Here is a 25371-nt window from a genome sequence, read left to right as displayed (position 1 = left end):
TAAGACAGAGAACTGCAGCACGGGGACATAGCCGAGTTGGTCAGGTTGAGTGGTGATGAGTTTGCTATTTGGATGAATAAAGAAAGTCAAAAGTGTGAAAGATAAAAAACAAAAGGAGGAAGTGTGAAAAGTGAATGGGCCAAATTGAGGTGCATATGAAGACGTATGCTTTCTTCCAATTCATTAAATCGGGCTAATATGAATCAGGTGAATTGAGTTCTGCTTTTGGAAACTGGGTTAAGAAGGGGTGCACCGTTCCTGGAGGTACTGCAATACCAGGTCAATGCGTGGAGTGGACAGAGCAAGCTCTTTTTCCATCTCCCTGTTCTAAAAATCCATTTAATATATGGTCCCCAGATAGGGGACGTATCAGATATTAAACTGATAAGAACAGGTTTTTGATTTAATGAAGCTTTCCAAAGCACCACAAAAAATGCATGACCGAAGTCACACCAAAAACAGTGCAAAGGCTAGGATTCGTGTGGACCCCACCGTGAGGAGAGGGTCCCCAAAAATCAACCCCGTCCCTCCGAGCCAGAAGGCCACAGCAAGGGTCAGGGATCTTCGGTGCTCTCCCAAGCCGAAGCCTGGTTGAGCCTTGTCGTTGCTCCCAGCGTCCACCCAGGCATCTTACCCAAGTGGAGTAGAGAGCTACTAGTTGTTGGTTTCGCAGCCGAAACTGCCCGGACCGTCAACCGGTGTTGGTTTCTCAGCCCAAGGCTAACCGGACCTCCAACCGGGTGTTGGTTTCTCAGCCGAAGCTGACCCAGACCTCCAACCGGGTGTTGGTTTCTCAGCCGAAGCTGACCCAGACCTCCAACCGGGTGTTAGTTTCTCAGCCCAAAGCTGACCAGACCTCCGACCGGGATTATAAAAATTTCCCTTCCTAGCCAGAAGGCCGGGATAGGGTAATATGCTCAAAAAGTATGAAAAGGCAAGGTACGGTGTGCTACAGAGCCCAAGGCTTGCCGGGGTCCCAAGCCAGCAAGCTCAGACTCACTCCAGGGTCGTCAGTCCTGGGGCACGTTGTACCATAGCCCCCCACCCTTACTCAGTCTAATAGCCTCGATCCTGGTAGGGCCATGTTTTCCTCTAGATGAATATACTATCCACCCAGAGTACTAGCAAGCGCAACCTTCCAGTGTGCATTGTATCATTGTACTAAGGTGGCCTGGAGCTTAAACCACCTCTTCGAACAACACTACACTTGATCTTAGCCAAAAGGCCGAGAAGCGATAACCAGAATTGGTTTGGGCCTCGAGTGGCACCCTGGCCTATGCCGGACACATCTTAGGGAGAGAGAGCGAGAGGGAGACAAACCCACGCCTACACAAGACATTTTGTCACCCAAGCCAACCCTTGAAAAGGCTGCTTTGCAGAGCAAAAACAAGAAGAATGGTGCGTTTTGCAGCCGCCGCCCACTGCAATGAATCTGAATAACTCCTCCTTTAGGGCGCAAGCAACTCCCCTCCCCCTTGCAGTCTTTCCAATTCACGATACAAAAAGACGGACAGGACAGGTTGCCTGACTTTCCGTCACTGCCACCCTTTGCCATCCTTACCCGTAGAAAGCCCTTTCATCATCCCCAAACCCTAATCTTTTCCCTTTCCTTCCCAGCCCCCAAACCCTGCCCTCTGTACCTTTCTCACCACCCGCTTCCCTTCTCCTGTCATCCCCCTACCACCCGGGAAAAAAAGAGATTGCCCCCTCCTTCCACTAGCCCACCCTCCCACCCAAAGAACAACTTCTTCTGCGCAGCTTGTTTTCTAGGCAGCAGCGCTATTGTGATGTCATCGGGGGGCATTGTGACAAGCCGCCAGTGTTCCGTCTCTTCATGTTGTGCACAGTTCAAACGGAAAATACATCAACAGGCAGACTACAGAAAAGCTTACTATCAAAGGTTAGAGGGGGGCTTTCTCAGAGGGCTTTTTACAGTTTTTCTATTCCCAATTAGCCGTTTAAGTGTACTTATTGAAAGTAGTAATTCTTTCATAGGCCGCCCTTTCTTAGTATTTGACGTTCCTTATATTGCGGTATGAGGCTTCGCAGTAGGTTGCAAACATTCATCACCCATGACAGTCCCCAATTGAGCTCAGAAGCTCAATGTCTATCATGACCTCTCTTTTAGAATGTCCAAGAGCAAGCAAACTATTCCTCCAGGAGAGGGCGCCAACAGACTACTAAAGAGATCATCATTACTCAAAGAAAACCCCAAAAACCAATGCATGATAGGAATAAACAGGTAACTTTCTTTGGAGTGGAAGCGGAGAGATCGCACCAGATGCCAATTCTAGATCTTATCACACCTGTGGTCACTGCAGCAGCAGGTGAATCCACTTTGTCCAAAAGGGATCTATTCCATTCAATTGCAAATGATCTAGATAAGACAGAGAACTGCAGCACGAGGACATAGCCGAGTTGGTCAGGTTGAGTGGTGATGAGTTTGCTATTTGGATGAATAAAGAAAGTCAAAAGTGTGAAAGATAAAAAACAAAAGGAGGAAGTGTGAAAAGTGAATGGGCCAAATTGAGGTGCATATGAAGACGTATGCTTTCTTCCAATTCATTAAATCGGGCTAATATGAATCAGGTGAATTGAGTTCTGCTTTTGGAAACTGGGTTAAGAAGGGGTGCACCGTTCCTGGAGGTACTGCAATACCAGGTCAATGCGTGGAGTGGACAGAGCAAGCTCTTTTTCCATCTCCCTGTTCTAAAAATCCATTTAATATATGGTCCCCAGATAGGGGACGTATCAGATATTAAACTGATAAGAACAGATACTACACTTGATCTTAGCCAAAAGGCCGAGAAGCGATAACCAGAATTGGTTTGGGCCTCGAGTGGCACCCTGGCCTATGCCGGACACATCTTAGGGAGAGAGAGCGAGAGGGAGACAAACCCACGCCTACACAAGACATTTTGTCACCCAAGCCAACCCTTGAAAAGGCTGCTTTGCAGAGCAAAAACAAGAAGAATGGTGCGTTTTGCAGCCGCCGCCCACTGCAATGAATCTGAATAACTCCTCCTTTAGGGCGCAAGCAACTCCCCTCCCCCTTGCAGTCTTTCCAATTCACGATACAAAAAGACGGACAGGACAGGTTGCCTGACTTTCTGTCACTGCCACCCTTTGCCATCCTTACCCGTAGAAAGCCCTTTCATCATCCCCAAACCCTAATCTTTTCCCTTTCCTTCCCAGCCCCCAAACCCTGCCCTCTGTACCTTTCTCACCACCCGCTTCCCTTCTCCTGTCATCCCCCTACCACCCAGGAAAAAAAGAGATTGCCCCCTCCTTCCACTAGCCCACCCTCCCACCCAAAGAACAACTTTTTCTGCGCAGCTTGTTTTCTAGGCAGCAGCGCTATTGTGATGTCATCGGGGGGCATTGTGACAAGCCGCCAGTGTTCCGTCTCTTCATGTTGTGCACAGTTCAAACGGAAAATACATCAACAGGCAGACTACAGAAAAGCTTACTATCAAAGGTTAGAGGGGGGCTTTCTCAGAGGGCTTTTTACAGTTTTTCTATTCCCAATTAGCCGTTTAAGTGTACTTATTGAAAGTAGTAATTCTTTCATAGGCCGCCCTTTCTTAGTATTTGACGTTCCTTATATTGCGGTATGAGGCTTCGCAGTAGGTTGCAAACATTCATCACCCATGACTGTCCCCAATTGAGCTCAGAAGCTCAATGTCTATCATGACCTCTCTTTTAGAATGTCCAAGAGCAAGCAAACTATTCCTCCAGGAGAGGGCGCCAACAGACTACTAAAGAGATCATCATTACTCAAAGAAAACCCCAAAAACCAATGCATGATAGGAATAAACAGGTAACTTTCTTTGGAGTGGAAGCGGAGAGATCGCACCAGATGCCAATTCTAGATCTTATCACACCTGTGGTCACTGCAGCAGCAGGTGAATCCACTTTGTCCAAAAGGGATCTATTCCATTCAATTGCAAATGATCTAGATAAGACAGAGAACTGCAGCACGGGGACATAGCCGAGTTGGTCAGGTTGAGTGGTGATGAGTTTGCTATTTGGATGAATAAAGAAAGTCAAAAGTGTGAAAGATAAAAAACAAAAGGAGGAAGTGTGAAAAGTGAATGGGCCAAATTGAGGTGCATATGAAGACGTATGCTTTCTTCCAATTCATTAAATCGGGCTAATATGAATCAGGTGAATTGAGTTCTGCTTTTGGAAACTGGGTTAAGAAGGGGTGCACCGTTCCTGGAGGTACTGCAATACCAGGTCAATGCGTGGAGTGGACAGAGCAAGCTCTTTTTCCATCTCCCTGTTCTAAAAATCCATTTAATATATGGTCCCCAGATAGGGGACGTATCAGATATTAAACTGATAAGAACAGATTTTTGATTTAATGAAGCTTTCCAAAGCACCACAAAAAATGCATGACCGAAGTCACACCAAAAACAGTGCAAAGGCTAGGATTCGTGTGGACCCCACCGTGAGGAGAGGGTCCCCAAAAATCAACCCCGTCCCTCCGAGCCAGAAGGCCACAGCAAGGGTCAGGGATCTTCGGTGCTCTCCCAAGCCGAAGCCTGGTTGAGCCTTGTCGTTGCTCCCAGCGTCCACCCAGGCATCTTACCCAAGTGGAGTAGAGAGCTACTAGTTGTTGGTTTCGCAGCCGAAACTGCCCGGACCGTCAACCGGTGTTGGTTTCTCAGCCCAAGGCTAACCGGACCTCCAACCGGGTGTTGGTTTCTCAGCCGAAGCTGACCCAGACCTCCAACCGGGTGTTGGTTTCTCAGCCGAAGCTGACCCAGACCTCCAACCGGGTGTTAGTTTCTCAGCCCAAAGCTGACCAGACCTCCGACCGGGATTATAAAAATTTCCCTTCCTAGCCAGAAGGCCGGGATAGGGTAATATGCTCAAAAAGTATGAAAAGGCAAGGTACGGTGTGCTACAGAGCCCAAGGCTTGCCGGGGTCCCAAGCCAGCAAGCTCAGACTCACTCCAGGGTCATCAGTCCTGGGGCACGTTGTACCATAGCCCCCCACCCTTACTCAGTCTAATAGCCTCGATCCTGGTAGGGCCATGTTTTCCTCTAGATGAATATACTATCCACCCAGAGTACTAGCAAGCGCAACCTTCCAGTGTGCATTGTATCATTGTACTAAGGTGGCCTGGAGCTTAAACCACCTCTTCGAACAACACTACACTTGATCTTAGCCAAAAGGCCGAGAAGCGATAACCAGAATTGGTTTGGGCCTCGAGTGGCACCCTGGCCTATGCCGGACACATCTTAGGGAGAGAGAGCGAGAGGGAGACAAACCCACGCCTACACAAGACATTTTGTCACCCAAGCCAACCCTTGAAAAGGCTGCTTTGCAGAGCAAAAACAAGAAGAATGGTGCGTTTTGCAGCCGCCGCCCACTGCAATGAATCTGAATAACTCCTCCTTTAGGGCGCAAGCAACTCCCCTCCCCCTTGCAGTCTTTCCAATTCACGATACAAAAAGACGGACAGGACAGGTTGCCTGACTTTCCGTCACTGCCACCCTTTGCCATCCTTACCCGTAGAAAGCCCTTTCATCATCCCCAAACCCTAATCTTTTCCCTTTCCTTCCCAGCCCCCAAACCCTGCCCTCTGTACCTTTCTCACCACCCGCTTCCCTTCTCCTGTCATCCCCCTACCACCCGGGAAAAAAAGAGATTGCCCCCTCCTTCCACTAGCCCACCCTCCCACCCAAAGAACAACTTCTTCTGCGCAGCTTGTTTTCTAGGCAGCAGCGCTATTGTGATGTCATCGGGGGGCATTGTGACAAGCCGCCAGTGTTCCGTCTCTTCATGTTGTGCACAGTTCAAACGGAAAATACATCAACAGGCAGACTACAGAAAAGCTTACTATCAAAGGTTAGAGGGGGGCTTTCTCAGAGGGCTTTTTACAGTTTTTCTATTCCCAATTAGCCGTTTAAGTGTACTTATTGAAAGTAGTAATTCTTTCATAGGCCGCCCTTTCTTAGTATTTGACGTTCCTTATATTGCGGTATGAGGCTTCGCAGTAGGTTGCAAACATTCATCACCCATGACTGTCCCCAATTGAGCTCAGAAGCTCAATGTCTATCATGACCTCTCTTTTAGAATGTCCAAGAGCAAGCAAACTATTCCTCCAGGAGAGGGCGCCAACAGACTACTAAAGAGATCATCATTACTCAAAGAAAACCCCAAAAACCAATGCATGATAGGAATAAACAGGTAACTTTCTTTGGAGTGGAAGCGGAGAGATCGCACCAGATGCCAATTCTAGATCTTATCACACCTGTGGTCACTGCAGCAGCAGGTGAATCCACTTTGTCCAAAAGGGATCTATTCCATTCAATTGCAAATGATCTAGATAAGACAGAGAACTGCAGCACGGGGACATAGCCGAGTTGGTCAGGTTGAGTGGTGATGAGTTTGCTATTTGGATGAATAAAGAAAGTCAAAAGTGTGAAAGATAAAAAACAAAAGGAGGAAGTGTGAAAAGTGAATGGGCCAAATTGAGGTGCATATGAAGACGTATGCTTTCTTCCAATTCATTAAATCGGGCTAATATGAATCAGGTGAATTGAGTTCTGCTTTTGGAAACTGGGTTAAGAAGGGGTGCACCGTTCCTGGAGGTACTGCAATACCAGGTCAATGCGTGGAGTGGACAGAGCAAGCTCTTTTTCCATCTCCCTGTTCTAAAAATCCATTTAATATATGGTCCCCAGATAGGGGACGTATCAGATATTAAACTGATAAGAACAGATTTTTGATTTAATGAAGCTTTCCAAAGCACCACAAAAAATGCATGACCGAAGTCACACCAAAAACAGTGCAAAGGCTAGGATTCGTGTGGACCCCACCGTGAGGAGAGGGTCCCCAAAAATCAACCCCGTCCCTCCGAGCCAGAAGGCCACAGCAAGGGTCAGGGATCTTCGGTGCTCTCCCAAGCCGAAGCCTGGTTGAGCCTTGTCGTTGCTCCCAGCGTCCACCCAGGCATCTTACCCAAGTGGAGTAGAGAGCTACTAGTTGTTGGTTTCGCAGCCGAAACTGCCCGGACCGTCAACCGGTGTTGGTTTCTCAGCCCAAGGCTAACCGGACCTCCAACCGGGTGTTGGTTTCTCAGCCGAAGCTGACCCAGACCTCCAACCGGGTGTTGGTTTCTCAGCCGAAGCTGACCCAGACCTCCAACCGGGTGTTAGTTTCTCAGCCCAAAGCTGACCAGACCTCCGACCGGGATTATAAAAATTTCCCTTCCTAGCCAGAAGGCCGGGATAGGGTAATATGCTCAAAAAGTATGAAAAGGCAAGGTACGGTGTGCTACAGAGCCCAAGGCTTGCCGGGGTCCCAAGCCAGCAAGCTCAGACTCACTCCAGGGTCGTCAGTCCTGGGGCACGTTGTACCATAGCCCCCCACCCTTACTCAGTCTAATAGCCTCGATCCTGGTAGGGCCATGTTTTCCTCTAGATGAATATACTATCCACCCAGAGTACTAGCAAGCGCAACCTTCCAGTGTGCATTGTATCATTGTACTAAGGTGGCCTGGAGCTTAAACCACCTCTTCGAACAACACTACACTTGATCTTAGCCAAAAGGCCGAGAAGCGATAACCAGAATTGGTTTGGGCCTCGAGTGGCACCCTGGCCTATGCCGGACACATCTTAGGGAGAGAGAGCGAGAGGGAGACAAACCCACGCCTACACAAGACATTTTGTCACCCAAGCCAACCCTTGAAAAGGCTGCTTTGCAGAGCAAAAACAAGAAGAATGGTGCGTTTTGCAGCCGCCGCCCACTGCAATGAATCTGAATAACTCCTCCTTTAGGGCGCAAGCAACTCCCCTCCCCCTTGCAGTCTTTCCAATTCACGATACAAAAAGACGGACAGGACAGGTTGCCTGACTTTCCGTCACTGCCACCCTTTGCCATCCTTACCCGTAGAAAGCCCTTTCATCATCCCCAAACCCTAATCTTTTCCCTTTCCTTCCCAGCCCCCAAACCCTGCCCTCTGTACCTTTCTCACCACCCGCTTCCCTTCTCCTGTCATCCCCCTACCACCCGGGAAAAAAAGAGATTGCCCCCTCCTTCCACTAGCCCACCCTCCCACCCAAAGAACAACTTCTTCTGCGCAGCTTGTTTTCTAGGCAGCAGCGCTATTGTGATGTCATCGGGGGGCATTGTGACAAGCCGCCAGTGTTCCGTCTCTTCATGTTGTGCACAGTTCAAACGGAAAATACATCAACAGGCAGACTACAGAAAAGCTTACTATCAAAGGTTAGAGGGGGGCTTTCTCAGAGGGCTTTTTACAGTTTTTCTATTCCCAATTAGCCGTTTAAGTGTACTTATTGAAAGTAGTAATTCTTTCATAGGCCGCCCTTTCTTAGTATTTGACGTTCCTTATATTGCGGTATGAGGCTTCGCAGTAGGTTGCAAACATTCATCACCCATGACTGTCCCCAATTGAGCTCAGAAGCTCAATGTCTATCATGACCTCTCTTTTAGAATGTCCAAGAGCAAGCAAACTATTCCTCCAGGAGAGGGCGCCAACAGACTACTAAAGAGATCATCATTACTCAAAGAAAACCCCAAAAACCAATGCATGATAGGAATAAACAGGTAACTTTCTTTGGAGTGGAAGCGGAGAGATCGCACCAGATGCCAATTCTAGATCTTATCACACCTGTGGTCACTGCAGCAGCAGGTGAATCCACTTTGTCCAAAAGGGATCTATTCCATTCAATTGCAAATGATCTAGATAAGACAGAGAACTGCAGCACGGGGACATAGCCGAGTTGGTCAGGTTGAGTGGTGATGAGTTTGCTATTTGGATGAATAAAGAAAGTCAAAAGTGTGAAAGATAAAAAACAAAAGGAGGAAGTGTGAAAAGTGAATGGGCCAAATTGAGGTGCATATGAAGACGTATGCTTTCTTCCAATTCATTAAATCGGGCTAATATGAATCAGGTGAATTGAGTTCTGCTTTTGGAAACTGGGTTAAGAAGGGGTGCACCGTTCCTGGAGGTACTGCAATACCAGGTCAATGCGTGGAGTGGACAGAGCAAGCTCTTTTTCCATCTCCCTGTTCTAAAAATCCATTTAATATATGGTCCCCAGATAGGGGACGTATCAGATATTAAACTGATAAGAACAGATACTACACTTGATCTTAGCCAAAAGGCCGAGAAGCGATAACCAGAATTGGTTTGGGCCTCGAGTGGCACCCTGGCCTATGCCGGACACATCTTAGGGAGAGAGAGCGAGAGGGAGACAAACCCACGCCTACACAAGACATTTTGTCACCCAAGCCAACCCTTGAAAAGGCTGCTTTGCAGAGCAAAAACAAGAAGAATGGTGCGTTTTGCAGCCGCCGCCCACTGCAATGAATCTGAATAACTCCTCCTTTAGGGCGCAAGCAACTCCCCTCCCCCTTGCAGTCTTTCCAATTCACGATACAAAAAGACGGACAGGACAGGTTGCCTGACTTTCCGTCACTGCCACCCTTTGCCATCCTTACCCGTAGAAAGCCCTTTCATCATCCCCAAACCCTAATCTTTTCCCTTTCCTTCCCAGCCCCCAAACCCTGCCCTCTGTACCTTTCTCACCACCCACTTCCCTTCTCCTGTCATCCCCCTACCACCCGGGAAAAAAAGAGATTGCCCCCTCCTTCCACTAGCCCACCCTCCCACCCAAAGAACAACTTCTTCTGCGCAGCTTGTTTTCTAGGCAGCAGCGCTATTGTGATGTCATCGGGGGGCATTGTGACAAGCCGCCAGTGTTCCGTCTCTTCATGTTGTGCACAGTTCAAACGGAAAATACATCAACAGGCAGACTACAGAAAAGCTTACTATCAAAGGTTAGAGGGGGGCTTTCTCAGAGGGCTTTTTACAGTTTTTCTATTCCCAATTAGCCGTTTAAGTGTACTTATTGAAAGTAGTAATTCTTTCATAGGCCGCCCTTTCTTAGTATTTGACGTTCCTTATATTGCGGTATGAGGCTTCGCAGTAGGTTGCAAACATTCATCACCCATGACTGTCCCCAATTGAGCTCAGAAGCTCAATGTCTATCATGACCTCTCTTTTAGAATGTCCAAGAGCAAGCAAACTATTCCTCCAGGAGAGGGCGCCAACAGACTACTAAAGAGATCATCATTACTCAAAGAAAACCCCAAAAACCAATGCATGATAGGAATAAACAGGTAACTTTCTTTGGAGTGGAAGCGGAGAGATCGCACCAGATGCCAATTCTAGATCTTATCACACCTGTGGTCACTGCAGCAGCAGGTGAATCCACTTTGTCCAAAAGGGATCTATTCCATTCAATTGCAAATGATCTAGATAAGACAGAGAACTGCAGCACGGGGACATAGCCGAGTTGGTCAGGTTGAGTGGTGATGAGTTTGCTATTTGGATGAATAAAGAAAGTCAAAAGTGTGAAAGATAAAAAACAAAAGGAGGAAGTGTGAAAAGTGAATGGGCCAAATTGAGGTGCATATGAAGACGTATGCTTTCTTCCAATTCATTAAATCGGGCTAATATGAATCAGGTGAATTGAGTTCTGCTTTTGGAAACTGGGTTAAGAAGGGGTGCACCGTTCCTGGAGGTACTGCAATACCAGGTCAATGCGTGGAGTGGACAGAGCAAGCTCTTTTTCCATCTCCCTGTTCTAAAAATCCATTTAATATATGGTCCCCAGATAGGGGACGTATCAGATATTAAACTGATAAGAACAGATTTTTGATTTAATGAAGCTTTCCAAAGCACCACAAAAAATGCATGACCGAAGTCACACCAAAAACAGTGCAAAGGCTAGGATTCGTGTGGACCCCACCGTGAGGAGAGGGTCCCCAAAAATCAACCCCGTCCCTCCGAGCCAGAAGGCCACAGCAAGGGTCAGGGATCTTCGGTGCTCTCCCAAGCCGAAGCCTGGTTGAGCCTTGTCATTGCTCCCAGCGTCCACCCAGGCATCTTACCCAAGTGGAGTAGAGAGCTACTAGTTGTTGGTTTCGCAGCCGAAACTGCCCGGACCGTCAACCGGTGTTGGTTTCTCAGCCCAAGGCTAACCGGACCTCCAACCGGGTGTTGGTTTCTCAGCCGAAGCTGACCCAGACCTCCAACCGGGTGTTGGTTTCTCAGCCGAAGCTGACTCAGACCTCCAACCGGGTGTTAGTTTCTCAGCCCAAAGCTGACCAGACCTCCGACCGGGATTATAAAAATTTCCCTTTCTAGCCAGAAGGCCGGGATAGGGTAATATGCTCAAAAAGTATGAAAAGGCAAGGTACGGTGTGCTACAGAGCCCAAGGCTTGCCGGGGTCCCAAGCCAGCAAGCTCAGACTCACTCCAGGGTCGTCAGTCCTGGGGCACGTTGTACCATAGCCCCCCACCCTTACTCAGTCTAATAGCCTCGATCCTGGTAGGGCCATGTTTTCCTCTAGATGAATATACTATCCACCCAGAGTACTAGCAAGCGCAACCTTCCAGTGTGCATTGTATCATTGTACTAAGGTGGCCTGGAGCTTAAACCACCTCTTCGAACAACACTACACTTGATCTTAGCCAAAAGGCCGAGAAGCGATAACCAGAATTGGTTTGGGCCTCGAGTGGCACCCTGGCCTATGCCGGACACATCTTAGGGAGAGAGAGCGAGAGGGAGACAAACCCACGCCTACACAAGACATTTTGTCACCCAAGCCAACCCTTGAAAAGGCTGCTTTGCAGAGCAAAAACAAGAAGAATGGTGCGTTTTGCAGCCGCCGCCCACTGCAATGAATCTGAATAACTCCTCCTTTAGGGCGCAAGCAACTCCCCTCCCCCTTGCAGTCTTTCCAATTCACGATACAAAAAGACGGACAGGACAGGTTGCCTGACTTTCCGTCACTGCCACCCTTTGCCATCCTTACCCGTAGAAAGCCCTTTCATCATCCCCAAACCCTAATCTTTTCCCTTTCCTTCCCAGCCCCCAAACCCTGCCCTCTGTACCTTTCTCACCACCCGCTTCCCTTCTCCTGTCATCCCCCTACCACCCGGGAAAAAAAGAGATTGCCCCCTCCTTCCACTAGCCCACCCTCCCACCCAAAGAACAACTTCTTCTGCGCAGCTTGTTTTCTAGGCAGCAGCGCTATTGTGATGTCATCGGGGGGCATTGTGACAAGCCGCCAGTGTTCCGTCTCTTCATGTTGTGCACAGTTCAAACGGAAAATACATCAACAGGCAGACTACAGAAAAGCTTACTATCAAAGGTTAGAGGGGGGCTTTCTCAGAGGGCTTTTTACAGTTTTTCTATTCCCAATTAGCCGTTTAAGTGTACTTATTGAAAGTAGTAATTCTTTCATAGGCCGCCCTTTCTTAGTATTTGACGTTCCTTATATTGCGGTATGAGGCTTCGCAGTAGGTTGCAAACATTCATCACCCATGACTGTCCCCAATTGAGCTCAGAAGCTCAATGTCTATCATGACCTCTCTTTTAGAATGTCCAAGAGCAAGCAAACTATTCCTCCAGGAGAGGGCGCCAACAGACTACTAAAGAGATCATCATTACTCAAAGAAAACCCCAAAAACCAATGCATGATAGGAATAAACAGGTAACTTTCTTTGGAGTGGAAGCGGAGAGATCGCACCAGATGCCAATTCTAGATCTTATCACACCTGTGGTCACTGCAGCAGCAGGTGAATCCACTTTGTCCAAAAGGGATCTATTCCATTCAATTGCAAATGATCTAGATAAGACAGAGAACTGCAGCACGGGGACATAGCCGAGTTGGTCAGGTTGAGTGGTGATGAGTTTGCTATTTGGATGAATAAAGAAAGTCAAAAGTGTGAAAGATAAAAAACAAAAGGAGGAAGTGTGAAAAGTGAATGGGCCAAATTGAGGTGCATATGAAGACGTATGCTTTCTTCCAATTCATTAAATCGGGCTAATATGAATCAGGTGAATTGAGTTCTGCTTTTGGAAACTGGGTTAAGAAGGGGTGCACCGTTCCTGGAGGTACTGCAATACCAGGTCAATGCGTGGAGTGGACAGAGCAAGCTCTTTTTCCATCTCCCTGTTCTAAAAATCCATTTAATATATGGTCCCCAGATAGGGGACGTATCAGATATTAAACTGATAAGAACAGATACTACACTTGATCTTAGCCAAAAGGCCGAGAAGCGATAACCAGAATTGGTTTGGGCCTCGAGTGGCACCCTGGCCTATGCCGGACACATCTTAGGGAGAGAGAGCGAGAGGGAGACAAACCCACGCCTACACAAGACATTTTGTCACCCAAGCCAACCCTTGAAAAGGCTGCTTTGCAGAGCAAAAACAAGAAGAATGGTGCGTTTTGCAGCCGCCGCCCACTGCAATGAATCTGAATAACTCCTCCTTTAGGGCGCAAGCAACTCCCCTCCCCCTTGCAGTCTTTCCAATTCACGATACAAAAAGACGGACAGGACAGGTTGCCTGACTTTCCGTCACTGCCACCCTTTGCCATCCTTACCCGTAGAAAGCCCTTTCATCATCCCCAAACCCTAATCTTTTCCCTTTCCTTCCCAGCCCCCAAACCCTGCCCTCTGTACCTTTCTCACCACCCGCTTCCCTTCTCCTGTCATCCCCCTACCACCCGGGAAAAAAAGAGATTGCCCCCTCCTTCCACTAGCCCACCCTCCCACCCAAAGAACAACTTCTTCTGCGCAGCTTGTTTTCTAGGCAGCAGCGCTATTGTGATGTCATCGGGGGGCATTGTGACAAGCCGCCAGTGTTCCGTCTCTTCATGTTGTGCACAGTTCAAACGGAAAATACATCAACAGGCAGACTACAGAAAAGCTTACTATCAAAGGTTAGAGGGGGGCTTTCTCAGAGGGCTTTTTACAGTTTTTCTATTCCCAATTAGCCGTTTAAGTGTACTTATTGAAAGTAGTAATTCTTTCATAGGCCGCCCTTTCTTAGTATTTGACGTTCCTTATATTGCGGTATGAGGCTTCGCAGTAGGTTGCAAACATTCATCACCCATGACTGTCCCCAATTGAGCTCAGAAGCTCAATGTCTATCATGACCTCTCCTTTAGAATGTCCAAGAGCAAGCAAACTATTCCTCCAGGAGAGGGCGCCAACAGACTACTAAAGAGATCATCATTACTCAAAGAAAACCCCAAAAACCAATGCATGATAGGAATAAACAGGTAACTTTCTTTGGAGTGGAAGCGGAGAGATCGCACCAGATGCCAATTCTAGATCTTATCACACCTGTGGTCACTGCAGCAGCAGGTGAATCCACTTTGTCCAAAAGGGATCTATTCCATTCAATTGCAAATGATCTAGATAAGACAGAGAACTGCAGCACGGGGACATAGCCGAGTTGGTCAGGTTGAGTGGTGATGAGTTTGCTATTTGGATGAATAAAGAAAGTCAAAAGTGTGAAAGATAAAAAACAAAAGGAGGAAGTGTGAAAAGTGAATGGGCCAAATTGAGGTGCATATGAAGACGTATGCTTTCTTCCAATTCATTAAATCGGGCTAATATGAATCAGGTGAATTGAGTTCTGCTTTTGGAAACTGGGTTAAGAAGGGGTGCACCGTTCCTGGAGGTACTGCAATACCAGGTCAATGCGTGGAGTGGACAGAGCAAGCTCTTTTTCCATCTCCCTGTTCTAAAAATCCATTTAATATATGGTCCCCAGATAGGGGACGTATCAGATATTAAACTGATAAGAACAGATTTTTGATTTAATGAAGCTTTCCAAAGCACCACAAAAAATGCATGACCGAAGTCACACCAAAAACAGTGCAAAGGCTAGGATTCGTGTGGACCCCACCGTGAGGAGAGGGTCCCCAAAAATCAACCCCGTCCCTCCGAGCCAGAAGGCCACAGCAAGGGTCAGGGATCTTCGGTGCTCTCCCAAGCCGAAGCCTGGTTGAGCCTTGTCGTTGCTCCCAGCGTCCACCCAGGCATCTTACCCAAGTGGAGTAGAGAGCTACTAGTTGTTGGTTTCGCAGCCGAAACTGCCCGGACCGTCAACCGGTGTTGGTTTCTCAGCCCAAGGCTAACCGGACCTCCAACCGGGTGTTGGTTTCTCAGCCGAAGCTGACCCAGACCTCCAACCGGGTGTTGGTTTCTCAGCCGAAGCTGACCCAGACCTCCAACCGGGTGTTAGTTTCTCAGCCCAAAGCTGACCAGACCTCCGACCGGGATTATAAAAATTTCCCTTCCTAGCCAGGAGGCTGGGATAGGGTAATATGCTCAAAAAGTATGAAAAGGCAAGGTACGGTGTGCTACAGAGCCCAAGGCTTGCCGGGGTCCCAAGCCAGCAAGCTCAGACTCACTCCAGGGTCGTCAGTCCTGGGGCACGTTGTACCATAGCCCCCCACCCTTACTCAGTCTAATAGCCTCGATCCTGGTAGGGCCATGTTTTCCTCTAGATGAATATACTATCCACCCAGAGTACTAGCAAGCGCAACCTTCCAGTGTGCATTGTATCATTGTACTAAGGTGGCCTGGAGCTTAAACCACCTCTTCGAACAACACTACACTTGATCTTAGCCAAAAGGCCGAGAAGCGATAACCAGAATTGGTTTGGGCCTCGAGTGGCACCCTGGCCTATGCCGGACACATCTTAGGGAGAGAGAGCGAGAGGGAGACAAACCCACGCCTACACAAGACATTTTGTCACCCAAGCCAACCCTTGAAAAGGCTGCTTTGCAGAGCAAAAACAAGAAGAATGGTGCGTTTTGCAGCCGCCGCCCACTGCAATGAATCTGAATAACTCCTCCTTTAGGGCGCAAGCAACTCCCCTCCCCCTTGCAGTCTTTCCAATTCACGATACAAAAAGACGGACAGGACAGGTTGCCTGACTTTCCGTCACTGCCACCCTTTGCCATCCTTACCCGTAGAAAGCCCTTTCATCATCCCCAAACCCTAATCTTTTCCCTTTCCTTCCCAGCCCCCAAACCCTGCCCTCTGTACCTTTCTCACCACCCGCTTCCCTTCTCCTGTCATCCCCCTACCACCCGGGAAAAAAAGAGATTGCCCCCTCCTTCCACTAGCCCACCCTCCCACCCAAAGAACAACTTCTTCTGCGCAGCTTGTTTTCTAGGCAGCAGCGCTATTGTGATGTCATCGGGGGGCATTGTGACAAGCCGCCAGTGTTCCGTCTCTTCATGTTGTGCACAGTTCAAACGGAAAATACATCAACAGGCAGACTACAGAAAAGCTTACTATCAAAGGTTAGAGGGGGGCTTTCTCAGAGGGCTTTTTACAGTTTTTCTATTCCCAATTAGCCGTTTAAGTGTACTTATTGAAAGTAGTAATTCTTTCATAGGCCGCCCTTTCTTAGTATTTGACGTTCCTTATATTGCGGTATGAGGCTTCGCAGTAGGTTGCAAACATTCATCACCCATGACTGTCCCCAATTGAGCTCAGAAGCTCAATGTCTATCATGACCTCTCTTTTAGAATGTCCAAGAGCAAGCAAACTATTCCTCCAGGAGAGGGCGCCAACAGACTACTAAAGAGATCATCATTACTCAAAGAAAACCCCAAAAACCAATGCATGATAGGAATAAACAGGTAACTTTCTTTGGAGTGGAAGCGGAGAGATCGCACCAGATGCCAATTCTAGATCTTATCACACCTGTGGTCACTGCAGCAGCAGGTGAATCCACTTTGTCCAAAAGGGATCTATTCCATTCAATTGCAAATGATCTAGATAAGACAGAGAACTGCAGCACGGGGACATAGCCGAGTTGGTCAGGTTGAGTGGTGATGAGTTTGCTATTTGGATGAATAAAGAAAGTCAAAAGTGTGAAAGATAAAAAACAAAAGGAGGAAGTGTGAAAAGTGAATGGGCCAAATTGAGGTGCATATGAAGACGTATGCTTTCTTCCAATTCATTAAATCGGGCTAATATGAATCAGGTGAATTGAGTTCTGCTTTTGGAAACTGGGTTAAGAAGGGGTGCACCGTTCCTGGAGGTACTGCAATACCAGGTCAATGCGTGGAGTGGACAGAGCAAGCTCTTTTTCCATCTCCCTGTTCTAAAAATCCATTTAATATATGGTCCCCAGATAGGGGACGTATCAGATATTAAACTGATAAGAACAGATACTACACTTGATCTTAGCCAAAAGGCCGAGAAGCGATAACCAGAATTGGTTTGGGCCTCGAGTGGCACCCTGGCCTATGCCGGACACATCTTAGGGAGAGAGAGCGAGAGGGAGACAAACCCACGCCTACACAAGACATTTTGTCACCCAAGCCAACCCTTGAAAAGGCTGCTTTGCAGAGCAAAAACAAGAAGAATGGTGCGTTTTGCAGCCGCCGCCCACTGCAATGAATCTGAATAACTCCTCCTTTAGGGCGCAAGCAACTCCCCTCCCCCTTGCAGTCTTTCCAATTCACGATACAAAAAGACGGACAGGACAGGTTGCCTGACTTTCCGTCACTGCCACCCTTTGCCATCCTTACCCGTAGAAAGCCCTTTCATCATCCCCAAACCCTAATCTTTTCCCTTTCCTTCCCAGCCCCCAAACCCTGCCCTCTGTACCTTTCTCACCACCCGCTTCCCTTCTCCTGTCATCCCCCTACCACCCGGGAAAAAAAGAGATTGCCCCCTCCTTCCACTAGCCCACCCTCCCACCCAAAGAACAACTTCTTCTGCGCAGCTTGTTTTCTAGGCAGCAGCGCTATTGTGATGTCATCGGGGGGCATTGTGACAAGCCGCCAGTGTTCCGTCTCTTCATGTTGTGCACAGTTCAAACGGAAAATACATCAACAGGCAGACTACAGAAAAGCTTACTATCAAAGGTTAGAGGGGGGCTTTCTCAGAGGGCTTTTTACAGTTTTTCTATTCCCAATTAGCCGTTTAAGTGTACTTATTGAAAGTAGTAATTCTTTCATAGGCCGCCCTTTCTTAGTATTTGACGTTCCTTATATTGCGGTATGAGGCTTCGCAGTAGGTTGCAAACATTCATCACCCATGACTGTCCCCAATTGAGCTCAGAAGCTCAATGTCTATCATGACCTCTCTTTTAGAATGTCCAAGAGCAAGCAAACTATTCCTCCAGGAGAGGGCGCCAACAGACTACTAAAGAGATCATCATTACTCAAAGAAAACCCCAAAAACCAATGCATGATAGGAATAAACAGGTAACTTTCTTTGGAGTGGAAGCGGAGAGATCGCACCAGATGCCAATTCTAGATCTTATCACACCTGTGGTCACTGCAGCAGCAGGTGAATCCACTTTGTCCAAAAGGGATCTATTCCATTCAATTGCAAATGATCTAGATAAGACAGAGAACTGCAGCACGGGGACATAGCCGAGTTGGTCAGGTTGAGTGGTGATGAGTTTGCTATTTGGATGAATAAAGAAAGTCAAAAGTGTGAAAGATAAAAAACAAAAGGAGGAAGTGTGAAAAGTGAATGGGCCAAATTGAGGTGCATATGAAGACGTATGCTTTCTTCCAATTCATTAAATCGGGCTAATATGAATCAGGTGAATTGAGTTCTGCTTTTGGAAACTGGGTTAAGAAGGGGTGCACCGTTCCTGGAGGTACTGCAATACCAGGTCAATGCGTGGAGTGGACAGAGCAAGCTCTTTTTCCATCTCCCTGTTCTAAAAATCCATTTAATATATGGTCCCCAGATAGGGGACGTATCAGATATTAAACTGATAAGAACAGATACTACACTTGATCTTAGCCAAAAGGCCGAGAAGCGATAACCAGAATTGGTTTGGGCCTCGAGTGGCACCCTGGCCTATGCCGGACACATCTTAGGGAGAGAGAGCGAGAGGGAGACAAACCCACGCCTACACAAGACATTTTGTCACCCAAGCCAACCCTTGAAAAGGCTGCTTTGCAGAGCAAAAACAAGAAGAATGGTGCGTTTTGCAGCCGCCGCCCACTGCAATGAATCTGAATAACTCCTCCTTTAGGGCGCAAGCAACTCCCCTCCCCCTTGCAGTCTTTCCAATTCACGATACAAAAAGACGGACAGGACAGGTTGCCTGACTTTCCGTCACTGCCACCCTTTGCCATCCTTACCCGTAGAAAGCCCTTTCATCATCCCCAAACCCTAATCTTTTCCCTTTCCTTCCCAGCCCCCAAACCCTGCCCTCTGTACCTTTCTCACCACCCGCTTCCCTTCTCCTGTCATCCCCCTACCACCCGGGAAAAAAAGAGATTGCCCCCTCCTTCCACTAGCCCACCCTCCCACCCAAAGAACAACTTCTTCTGCGCAGCTTGTTTTCTAGGCAGCAGCGCTATTGTGATGTCATCGGGGGGCATTGTGACAAGCCGCCAGTGTTCCGTCTCTTCATGTTGTGCACAGTTCAAACGGAAAATACATCAACAGGCAGACTACAGAAAAGCTTACTATCAAAGGTTAGAGGGGGGCTTTCTCAGAGGGCTTTTTACAGTTTTTCTATTCCCAATTAGCCGTTTAAGTGTACTTATTGAAAGTAGTAATTCTTTCATAGGCCGCCCTTTCTTAGTATTTGACGTTCCTTATATTGCGGTATGAGGCTTCGCAGTAGGTTGCAAACATTCATCACCCATGACTGTCCCCAATTGAGCTCAGAAGCTCAATGTCTATCATGACCTCTCTTTTAGAATGTCCAAGAGCAAGCAAACTATTCCTCCAGGAGAGGGCGCCAACAGACTACTAAAGAGATCATCATTACTCAAAGAAAACCCCAAAAACCAATGCATGATAGGAATAAACAGGTAACTTTCTTTGGAGTGGAAGCGGAGAGATCGCACCAGATGCCAATTCTAGATCTTATCACACCTGTGGTCACTGCAGCAGCAGGTGAATCCACTTTGTCCAAAAGGGATCTATTCCATTCAATTGCAAATGATCTAGATAAGACAGAGAACTGCAGCACGGGGACATAGCCGAGTTGGTCAGGTTGAGTGGTGATGAGTTTGCTATTTGGATGAATAAAGAAAGTCAAAAGTGTGAAAGATAAAAAACAAAAGGAGGAAGTGTGAAAAGTGAATGGGCCAAATTGAGGTGCATATGAAGACGTATGCTTTCTTCCAATTCATTAAATCGGGCTAATATGAATCAGGTGAATTGAGTTCTGCTTTTGGAAACTGGGTTAAGAAGGGGTGCACCGTTCCTGGAGGTACTGCAATACCAGGTCAATGCGTGGAGTGGACAGAGCAAGCTCTTTTTCCATCTCCCTGTTCTAAAAATCCATTTAATATATGGTCCCCAGATAGGGGACGTATCAGATATTAAACTGATAAGAACAGATTTTTGATTTAATGAAGCTTTCCAAAGCACCACAAAAAATGCATGACCGAAGTCACACCAAAAACAGTGCAAAGGCTAGGATTCGTGTGGACCCCACCGTGAGGAGAGGGTCCCCAAAAATCAACCCCGTCCCTCCGAGCCAGAAGGCCACAGCAAGGGTCAGGGATCTTCGGTGCTCTCCCAAGCCGAAGCCTGGTTGAGCCTTGTCGTTGCTCCCAGCGTCCACCCAGGCATCTTACCCAAGTGGAGTAGAGAGCTACTAGTTGTTGGTTTCGCAGCCGAAACTGCCCGGACCGTCAACCGGTGTTGGTTTCTCAGCCCAAGGCTAACCGGACCTCCAACCGGGTGTTGGTTTCTCAGCCGAAGCTGACCCAGACCTCCAACCGGGTGTTGGTTTCTCAGCCGAAGCTGACCCAGACCTCCAACCGGGTGTTAGTTTCTCAGCCCAAAGCTGACCAGACCTCCGACCGGGATTATAAAAATTTCCCTTCCTAGCCAGAAGGCCGGGATAGGGTAATATGCTCAAAAAGTATGAAAAGGCAAGGTACGGTGTGCTACAGAGCCCAAGGCTTGCCGGGGTCCCAAGCCAGCAAGCTCAGACTCACTCCAGGGTCGTCAGTCCTGGGGCACGTTGTACCATAGCCCCCCACCCTTACTCAGTCTAATAGCCTCGATCCTGGTAGGGCCATGTTTTCCTCTAGATGAATATACTATCCACCCAGAGTACTAGCAAGCGCAACCTTCCAGTGTGCATTGTATCATTGTACTAAGGTGGCCTGGAGCTTAAACCACCTCTTCGAACAACACTACACTTGATCTTAGCCAAAAGGCCGAGAAGCGATAACCAGAATTGGTTTGGGCCTCGAGTGGCACCCTGGCCTATGCCGGACACATCTTAGGGAGAGAGAGCGAGAGGGAGACAAACCCACGCCTACACAAGACATTTTGTCACCCAAGCCAACCCTTGAAAAGGCTGCTTTGCAGAGCAAAAACAAGAAGAATGGTGCGTTTTGCAGCCGCCGCCCACTGCAATGAATCTGAATAACTCCTCCTTTAGGGCGCAAGCAACTCCCCTCCCCCTTGCAGTCTTTCCAATTCACGATACAAAAAGACGGACAGGACAGGTTGCCTGACTTTCCGTCACTGCCACCCTTTGCCATCCTTACCCGTAGAAAGCCCTTTCATCATCCCCAAACCCTAATCTTTTCCCTTTCCTTCCCAGCCCCCAAACCCTGCCCTCTGTACCTTTCTCACCACCCGCTTCCCTTCTCCTGTCATCCCCCTACCACCCGGGAAAAAAAGAGATTGCCCCCTCCTTCCACTAGCCCACCCTCCCACCCAAAGAACAACTTCTTCTGCGCAGCTTGTTTTCTAGGCAGCAGCGCTATTGTGATGTCATCGGGGGGCATTGTGACAAGCCGCCAGTGTTCCGTCTCTTCATGTTGTGCACAGTTCAAACGGAAAATACATCAACAGGCAGACTACAGAAAAGCTTACTATCAAAGGTTAGAGGGGGGCTTTCTCAGAGGGCTTTTTACAGTTTTTCTATTCCCAATTAGCCGTTTAAGTGTACTTATTGAAAGTAGTAATTCTTTCATAGGCCACCCTTTCTTAGTATTTGACGTTCCTTATATTGCGGTATGAGGCTTCGCAGTAGGTTGCAAACATTCATCACCCATGACTGTCCCCAATTGAGCTCAGAAGCTCAATGTCTATCATGACCTCTCTTTTAGAATGTCCAAGAGCAAGCAAACTATTCCTCCAGGAGAGGGCGCCAACAGACTACTAAAGAGATCATCATTACTCAAAGAAAACCCCAAAAACCAATGCATGATAGGAATAAACAGGTAACTTTCTTTGGAGTGGAAGCGGAGAGATCGCACCAGATGCCAATTCTAGATCTTATCACACCTGTGGTCACTGCAGCAGCAGGTGAATCCACTTTGTCCAAAAGGGATCTATTCCATTCAATTGCAAATGATCTAGATAAGACAGAGAACTGCAGCACGGGGACATAGCCGAGTTGGTCAGGTTGAGTGGTGATGAGTTTGCTATTTGGATGAATAAAGAAAGTCAAAAGTGTGAAAGATAAAAAACAAAAGGAGGAAGTGTGAAAAGTGAATGGGCCAAATTGAGGTGCATATGAAGACGTATGCTTTCTTCCAATTCATTAAATCGGGCTAATATGAACCAGGTGAATTGAGTTCTGCTTTTGGAAACTGGGTTAAGAAGGGGTGCACCGTTCCTGGAGGTACTGCAATACCAGGTCAATGCGTGGAGTGGACAGAGCAAGCTCTTTTTCCATCTCCCTGTTCTAAAAATCCATTTAATATATGGTCCCCAGATAGGGGACGTATCAGATATTAAACTGATAAGAACAGATACTACACTTGATCTTAGCCAAAAGGCCGAGAAGCGATAACCAGAATTGGTTTGGGCCTCGAGTGGCACCCTGGCCTATGCCGGACACATCTTAGGGAGAGAGAGCGAGAGGGAGACAAACCCACGCCTACACAAGACATTTTGTCACCCAAGCCAACCCTTGAAAAGGCTGCTTTGCAGAGCAAAAACAAGAATGGTGCGTTTTGCAGCCGCCGCCCACTGCAATGAATCTGAATAACTCCTCCTTTAGGGCGCAAGCAACTCCCCTCCCCCTTGCAGTCTTTCCAATTCACGATACAAAAAGACGGACAGGACAGGTTGCCTGACTTTCCGTCACTGCCACCCTTTGCCATCCTTACCCGTAGAAAGCCCTTTCATCATCCCCAAACCCTAATCTTTTCCCTTTCCTTCCCAGCCCCCAAACCCTGCCCTCTGTACCTTTCTCACCACCCGCTTCCCTTCTCCTGTCATCCCCCTACCACCCGGGAAAAAAAGAGATTGCCCCCTCCTTCCACTAGCCCACCCTCCCACCCAAAGAACAACTTCTTCTGCGCAGCTTGTTTTCTAGGCAGCAGCGCTATTGTGATGTCATCGGGGGGCATTGTGACAAGCCGCCAGTGTTCCGTCTCTTCATGTTGTGCACAGTTCAAACGGAAAATACATCAACAGGCAGACTACAGAAAAGCTTACTATCAAAGGTTAGAGGGGGGCTTTCTCAGAGGGCTTTTTACAGTTTTTCTATTCCCAATTAGCCGTTTAAGTGTACTTATTGAAAGTAGTAATTCTTTCATAGGCCGCCCTTTCTTAGTATTTGACGTTCCTTATATTGCGGTATGAGGCTTCGCAGTAGGTTGCAAACATTCATCACCCATGACTGTCCCCAATTGAGCTCAGAAGCTCAATGTCTATCATGACCTCTCTTTTAGAATGTCCAAGAGCAAGCAAACTATTCCTCCAGGAGAGGGCGCCAACAGACTACTAAAGAGATCATCATTACTCAAAGAAAACCCCAAAAACCAATGCATGATAGGAATAAACAGGTAACTTTCTTTGGAGTGGAAGCGGAGAGATCGCACCAGATGCCAATTCTAGATCTTATCACACCTGTGGTCACTGCAGCAGCAGGTGAATCCACTTTGTCCAAAAGGGATCTATTCCATTCAATTGCAAATGATCTAGATAAGACAGAGAACTGCAGCACGGGGACATAGCCGAGTTGGTCAGGTTGAGTGGTGATGAGTTTGCTATTTGGATGAATAAAGAAAGTCAAAAGTGTGAAAGATAAAAAACAAAAGGAGGAAGTGTGAAAAGTGAATGGGCCAAATTGAGGTGCATATGAAGACGTATGCTTTCTTCCAATTCATTAAATCGGGCTAATATGAATCAGGTGAATTGAGTTCTGCTTTTGGAAACTGGGTTAAGAAGGGGTGCACCGTTCCTGGAGGTACTGCAATACCAGGTCAATGCGTGGAGTGGACAGAGCAAGCTCTTTTTCCATCTCCCTGTTCTAAAAATCCATTTAATATATGGTCCCCAGATAGGGGACGTATCAGATATTAAACTGATAAGAACAGATTTTTGATTTAATGAAGCTTTCCAAAGCACCACAAAAAATGCATGACCGAAGTCACACCAAAAACAGTGCAAAGGCTAGGATTCGTGTGGACCCCACCGTGAGGAGAGGGTCCCCAAAAATCAACCCCGTCCCTCCGAGCCAGAAGGCCACAGCAAGGGTCAGGGATCTTCGGTGCTCTCCCAAGCCGAAGCCTGGTTGAGCCTTGTCGTTGCTCCCAGCGTCCACCCAGGCATCTTACCCAAGTGGAGTAGAGAGCTACTAGTTGTTGGTTTCGCAGCCGAAACTGCCCGGACCGTCAACCGGTGTTGGTTTCTCAGCCCAAGGCTAACCGGACCTCCAACCGGGTGTTGGTTTCTCAGCCGAAGCTGACCCAGACCTCCAACCGGGTGTTGGTTTCTCAGCCGAAGCTGACCCAGACCTCCAACCGGGTGTTAGTTTCTCAGCCCAAAGCTGACCAGACCTCCGACCGGGATTATAAAAATTTCCCTTCCTAGCCAGAAGGCCGGGATAGGGTAATATGCTCAAAAAGTATGAAAAGGCAAGGTACGGTGTGCTACAGAGCCCAAGGCTTGCCGGGGTCCCAAGCCAGCAAGCTCAGACTCACTCCAGGGTCGTCAGTCCTGGGGCACGTTGTACCATAGCCCCCCACCCTTACTCAGTCTAATAGCCTCGATCCTGGTAGGGCCATGTTTTCCTCTAGATGAATATACTATCCACCCAGAGTACTAGCAAGCGCAACCTTCCAGTGTGCATTGTATCATTGTACTAAGGTGGCCTGGAGCTTAAACCACCTCTTCGAACAACACTACACTTGATCTTAGCCAAAAGGCCGAGAAGCGATAACCAGAATTGGTTTGGGCCTCGAGTGGCACCCTGGCCTATGCCGGACACATCTTAGGGAGAGAGAGCGAGAGGGAGACAAACCCACGCCTACACAAGACATTTTGTCACCCAAGCCAACCCTTGAAAAGGCTGCTTTGCAGAGCAAAAACAAGAAGAATGGTGCGTTTTGCAGCCGCCGCCCACTGCAATGAATCTGAATAACTCCTCCTTTAGGGCGCAAGCAACTCCCCTCCCCCTTGCAGTCTTTCCAATTCACGATACAAAAAGACGGACAGGACAGGTTGCCTGACTTTCCGTCACTGCCACCCTTTGCCATCCTTACCCGTAGAAAGCCCTTTCATCATCCCCAAACCCTAATCTTTTCCCTTTCCTTCC

At 47.9% G+C, this 25371-nt stretch overlaps 13 non-coding genes across 13 annotated transcripts; all 13 read right to left on the bottom strand.

The window, feature by feature from the left end:
- Positions 1-242: 242 nt before the first annotated feature.
- On the bottom strand, positions 243-435 carry LOC142261344 (U2 spliceosomal RNA). Its single transcript, XR_012729074.1, has one exon. It is a non-coding gene; the product is annotated as a U2 spliceosomal RNA (small nuclear RNA).
- A 2189-nt stretch (positions 436-2624) lies between these two features.
- On the bottom strand, positions 2625-2815 carry LOC142261304 (U2 spliceosomal RNA). The gene has a single exon (XR_012729038.1). It is a non-coding gene; the product is annotated as a U2 spliceosomal RNA (small nuclear RNA).
- A 1387-nt stretch (positions 2816-4202) lies between these two features.
- Positions 4203-4395, bottom strand: LOC142261308 (U2 spliceosomal RNA). Its single transcript, XR_012729042.1, has one exon. It is a non-coding gene; the product is annotated as a U2 spliceosomal RNA (small nuclear RNA).
- Positions 4396-6584: 2189 nt separating this feature from the next.
- Positions 6585-6777, bottom strand: LOC142261307 (U2 spliceosomal RNA). The gene has a single exon (XR_012729041.1). It is a non-coding gene; the product is annotated as a U2 spliceosomal RNA (small nuclear RNA).
- A 2189-nt stretch (positions 6778-8966) lies between these two features.
- Positions 8967-9157, bottom strand: LOC142261292 (U2 spliceosomal RNA). Its single transcript, XR_012729030.1, has one exon. It is a non-coding gene; the product is annotated as a U2 spliceosomal RNA (small nuclear RNA).
- Positions 9158-10544: 1387 nt separating this feature from the next.
- Positions 10545-10737, bottom strand: LOC142261306 (U2 spliceosomal RNA). Its single transcript, XR_012729040.1, has one exon. It is a non-coding gene; the product is annotated as a U2 spliceosomal RNA (small nuclear RNA).
- Positions 10738-12926: 2189 nt separating this feature from the next.
- Positions 12927-13117, bottom strand: LOC142261280 (U2 spliceosomal RNA). The gene has a single exon (XR_012729019.1). It is a non-coding gene; the product is annotated as a U2 spliceosomal RNA (small nuclear RNA).
- Positions 13118-14504: 1387 nt separating this feature from the next.
- On the bottom strand, positions 14505-14697 carry LOC142261305 (U2 spliceosomal RNA). Its single transcript, XR_012729039.1, has one exon. It is a non-coding gene; the product is annotated as a U2 spliceosomal RNA (small nuclear RNA).
- Positions 14698-16886: 2189 nt separating this feature from the next.
- Positions 16887-17077, bottom strand: LOC142261268 (U2 spliceosomal RNA). The gene has a single exon (XR_012729008.1). It is a non-coding gene; the product is annotated as a U2 spliceosomal RNA (small nuclear RNA).
- Positions 17078-18464: 1387 nt separating this feature from the next.
- Positions 18465-18655, bottom strand: LOC142261255 (U2 spliceosomal RNA). The gene has a single exon (XR_012728997.1). It is a non-coding gene; the product is annotated as a U2 spliceosomal RNA (small nuclear RNA).
- Positions 18656-20042: 1387 nt separating this feature from the next.
- On the bottom strand, positions 20043-20235 carry LOC142261303 (U2 spliceosomal RNA). Its single transcript, XR_012729037.1, has one exon. It is a non-coding gene; the product is annotated as a U2 spliceosomal RNA (small nuclear RNA).
- Positions 20236-22424: 2189 nt separating this feature from the next.
- On the bottom strand, positions 22425-22615 carry LOC142261243 (U2 spliceosomal RNA). Its single transcript, XR_012728986.1, has one exon. It is a non-coding gene; the product is annotated as a U2 spliceosomal RNA (small nuclear RNA).
- Positions 22616-23999: 1384 nt separating this feature from the next.
- On the bottom strand, positions 24000-24192 carry LOC142261302 (U2 spliceosomal RNA). The gene has a single exon (XR_012729036.1). It is a non-coding gene; the product is annotated as a U2 spliceosomal RNA (small nuclear RNA).
- Positions 24193-25371: the final 1179 nt, after the last annotated feature.

This window comes from Anomaloglossus baeobatrachus, unplaced genomic scaffold (assembly GCF_048569485.1).
Source record: "Anomaloglossus baeobatrachus isolate aAnoBae1 unplaced genomic scaffold, aAnoBae1.hap1 Scaffold_213, whole genome shotgun sequence".
NCBI lineage: Eukaryota > Metazoa > Chordata > Amphibia > Anura > Aromobatidae > Anomaloglossus > Anomaloglossus baeobatrachus.
The sequence above is the reverse complement of the archived record's forward strand: the minus strand, read 5'-3'. Positions and strand labels throughout refer to the sequence as shown.